This window comes from Halictus rubicundus, unplaced genomic scaffold (genome assembly GCF_050948215.1).
Source record: "Halictus rubicundus isolate RS-2024b unplaced genomic scaffold, iyHalRubi1_principal scaffold0352, whole genome shotgun sequence".
Taxonomy (NCBI): Eukaryota; Metazoa; Arthropoda; class Insecta; order Hymenoptera; family Halictidae; genus Halictus; species Halictus rubicundus.
The window spans coordinates 98896-104100 of record NW_027488893.1 but is presented as its reverse complement, the minus strand read 5'-3'; positions in this window follow the sequence as shown (position 1 = coordinate 104100).

The following is a 5205-nucleotide window of genomic DNA, read 5'->3' as shown; positions in this document are numbered from 1 at the left end:
GATAGAATAGGATAGAGGATAGGATATTATAGAGGATAGGATAATATAGAGGATAGGATAGGATAGAGGATAGGATAGAGGATAGGATAGTATAGAGGATAGGAGAGGATAGAGGATAGGATGGGATAGATGATAGGATAGGATAGAGGATAGGAGACGATAGAGGATAGGATAATATAGAGGATAAAATAGGATAGAGGATAGGATAGGATAGAGAATAGGATAGGATAGAGGATAGAGGATAGGATAGGATAGAGGATAGGATATGATAGAGGATAGGATAGGATAGAGTTTAGGATAGGATAGAGGATAGGATAGGATAGAGAATAGGATAGGATTGATGATATTATAGGATAGAGAATAGGATAGGATAGACGATAGGATCGGATAGAGGTTATGATACGGGATTGGATAGGATAGAGGATAGGAGACGATAGAGGATATGATAGGATAGAGGATAGGATAGGATAGAGGATAGGATAGGATAGATGATATTATAGGATAGAGGATAGGATAGGATAGAGGATAGGATAGGATAGAGAATAGGATAGTATAGAGGATAGGATAGGATAGAGAATAGGGTAGGATAGATGATATTATAGGATAGAGAATAGGATAGGATAGATGATATTATAGGATAGAGGATAGGATAGGATAGAGTTTAGGATAGGATAGAGGATAGGATAGTATAGAGGATAGGATAGGATAGAGGGTAGGATTGGATAGAGGATAGGATAGTATAGAGGATAGGATAGGATAGAGAATAGGGTAGGATAGATGATATTATAGGATAGAGAATAGGATAGGATAGATGATATTATAGGATAGAGGATAGGATAGGATAGAGTTTAGGATAGGATAGAGGATAGGATAGGATAGAGAATAGGATAGGATAGATGATATTATAGGATATAGGATAGGATAGGATAGAGGATAGGATAGAGGATAGGATAGGATAGAGGATAGGATAGGATAGAGGATAGGATAGGATAGAGGATAGGATAGGATAGAGGATAGGATAGGATAGAGAATAGGAGACGATAGAGGATATGATAGGATAGATGATAGGATAGGATAGAGGATAGGATAGGATAGAGAATAGTGTAGGATAGATGATATTATAGGATAGATAATAAGATAGGATAGAGGATAGGATCGGATCGAGGATAGGATAGGGGATAGGAGAGGATAGAGGATAGGAGACCATAGAGAATATGATATGATAGAGGATAGGATAGGATAAAGAATAGTATAGGATAGATGATATTATAGGATACAGGATAGGATAGGATAGAGGATAGGATAGGATAGAGGATAGGATAGGATAGAGAATAGGATAGGATAGATGATATTATAGGATAGAGGATAGGATAGGATAGAGGATAGGATCGGATTGAGGATATGATACGGGATTGGATAGGATAAAGGACAGGAGACGATAGAGGATATGATAGGATGGAGGATAGGATAGGATAGAGGATAGGATCGGATAGAGGATAGGATAGGGGATTGGATAGGATAGAGGATAGGAGACGATAGAGGATATGATAGGATAGAGGATAGGATAGGATAGGTGATTGGATAGGACAGAGGACAGGAGACGATAGAGGATAGGATAGGATAGAGGATAGGATAGGATAGTGGATAGGATAGTATAGAGGATAGGATAGGGGAATGGATAGGGGATTTTATAGGATAGAGGATAGGAGACGATAGAGGATAGGATAGGTGATTGGATAGGATAGAGGACTGGAGACGATAGAGGGTAGGATAGGTGATTGGATAGGATAGAGGACAGGAGACGATAGAGGATAGGATAGGATAGAGGATAGGATAGGATAGAGGATAGGATAGTATAGAGGATAGGATAGGATAGAGGATAGGATAGGATAGAGGATAGGATAGGATAGAGGATAGGATTGGATAGAGGATAGGATAGTATAGAGGATAGGATAGGATAGAGAATAGGGTAGGATAGATGATATTATAGGATAGAGAATAGGATAGGATAGATGATATTATAGGATAGAGGATAGGATAGGATAGAGTATAGGATAGGATAGAGGATAGGATAGGATAGAGAATAGGATAGGATAGATGATATTATAGGATATAGGATAGGATAGGATAGAGGATAGGATAGAGGATAGGATAGAGGATAGGATAGGATAGAGGATAGGATAGGATAGAGGATAGGATAGGATAGAGGATAGGATAGGATAGAGGATAGGATAGGATAGAGGATAGGATAGGATAGAGGATAGGATAGGATAGAGAATAGGAGACGATAGAGGATATGATAGGATAGAGGATAGGATAGGATAGAGAATAGTGTAGGATAGATGATATTATAGGATAGAGGATAAGATAGGATAGAGGATAGGATCGGATCGAGGATAGGATAGGGGATAGGAGAGGATAGAGGATAGGAGACCATAGAGAATATGATATGATAGAGGATAGGATAGGATAGAGAATAGTATAGGATAGATGATATTATAGGATACAGGATAGGATAGGATAGAGGATAGGATAGGATAGAGGATAGGATAGGATAGAGAATAGGATAGGATAGATGATATTATAGGATAGAGGATAGGATAGGATACAGGATAGGATCGGATAGAGGATATGATACGGGATTGGATAGGATAGAGGACAGGAGACGATAGCGGATAGGATAGGATAGAGGATAGGATAGGATAGATGATATTATAGGATAGAGGATAGGATAGGATAGAGGATAGAATAGGATAGAGGATAGGATATTATAGAGGATAGGATAATATAGAGGATAGGATAGGATAGAGGATAGGATAGAGGATAGGATAGTATAGAGGATAGGAGAGGATAGAGGATAGGATGGGATAGATGATAGGATAGGATAGAGGATAGGAGACGATAGAGGATAGGATAATATAGAGGATAAAATAGGATAGAGGATAGGATAGGATAGAGAATAGGATAGGATAGAGGATAGAGGATAGGATAGGATAGAGGATAGGATATGATAGAGGATAGGATATAATAGAGTTTAGGATAGGATAGAGGATAGGATAGGATAGAGAATAGGATAGGATTGATGATATTATAGGATAGAGAATAGGATAGGATAGACGATAGGATCGGATAGAGGTTATGATGCGGGATTGGATAGGATAGAGGATAGGAGACGATAGAGGATATGATAGGATAGAGGATAGGATAGGATAGAGGATAGGATAGGATAGATGATATTATAGGATAGAGGATAGGATAGGATAGAGGATAGGATAGGATAGAGAATAGGAGACGATAGAGGATATGATAGGATAGAGGATAGGATAGGATAGAGGATAGGATAGGATAGAGAATAGTGTAGGATAGATGATATTATAGGATAGAGAATAAGATAGGATAGAGGATAGGATCGGATCGAGGATAGGATAGGGGATAGGAGAGGATAGAGGATAGGAGACCATAGAGAATATGATATGATAGAGGATAGGATAGGATAGAGAATAGTATAGGATAGATGATATTATAGGATAGAGGATAGGATAGTATAGAGGATAGGATAGGATAGAGGATAGGATAGGATAGAGGATAGGATAGGATAGAGGATAGGATAGGATAGATGATATTATAGGATAGAGGATAGGATAGGATAGAGGATAGGATCGGATAGAGGATAGGATAGGGGATTGGATAGGATAGGATAGAGGATAGGATAGGATAGGATAGAGGATAGGATAGGATAGGATAGAGGATAGGATAGGATAGAGGATAGGATAGGATAGAGGATAGGATAGGATAGAGGATAGGATAGGGGAATGGATAGGGGATTTTATAGGATAGAGGATAGGAGACGATAGAGGATAGGATAGGTGATTGGATAGGATAGAGGACAGGAGACGATAGAGGATAGGATAGGATAGAGGATAGGATAGGATAGAGGATAGGATAGTATAGAGGATAGGATAGGATAGAGGGTAGGATTGGATAGAGGATAGGATAGTATAGAGGATAGGATAGGATAGAGAATAGGGTAGGATAGATGATATTATAGGATAGAGAATAGGATAGGATAGATGATATTATAGGATAGAGGATAGGATAGGATAGAGTTTAGGATAGGATAGAGGATAGGATAGGATAGAGAATAGGATAGGATAGATGATATTATAGGATATAGGATAGGATAGGATAGAGGATAGGATAGAGGATAGGATAGGATAGAGGATAGGATAGGATAGAGGATAGGATAGGATAGAGGATAGGATAGGATAGAGGATAGGATAGGATAGAGAATAGGAGACGATAGAGGATATGATAGGATAGATGATAGGATAGGATAGAGGATAGGATAGGATAGAGAATAGTGTAGGATAGATGATATTATAGGATAGAGGATAAGATAGGATAGAGGATAGGATCGGATCGAGGATAGGATAGGGGATAGGAGAGGATAGAGGATAGGAGACCATAGAGAATATGATATGATAGAGGATAGGATAGGATAAAGAATAGTATAGGATAGATGATATTATAGGATACAGGATAGGATAGGATAGAGGATAGGATAGGATAGAGGATAGGATAGGATAGAGAATAGGATAGGATAGATGATATTATAGGATAGAGGATAGGATAGGATAGAGGATAGGATCGGATAGAGGATATGATACGGGATTGGATAGGATAGAGGACAGGAGACGATAGAGGATAGGATAGGATAGAGGATAGGATAGGATAGTGGATAGGATAGTATAGAGGATAGGATAGGGGAATGGATAGGGGATTTTATAGGATAGAGGATAGGAGACGATAGAGGATAGGATAGGTGATTGGATAGGATAGAGGACTGGAGACGATAGAGGGTAGGATAGGTGATTGGATAGGATAGAGGACAGGAGACGATAGAGGATAGGATAGGATAGAGGATAGGATAGGATAGAGGATAGGATAGGATAGAGAATAGGATAGGATAGATGATATTATAGGATATAGGATAGGATAGGATAGAGGATAGGATAGAGGATAGGATAGGATAGAGGATAGGATAGGATAGAGGATAGGATAGGATAGAAGATAGGATAGGATAGAGGATAGGGTAGGATAGAGGATAGGATAGGATAGAGGATAGGATAGGATAGAGGATAGGATAGGATAGAGAATAGGAGACGATAGAGGATATGATAGGATAGAGGATAGGATAGGATAGAG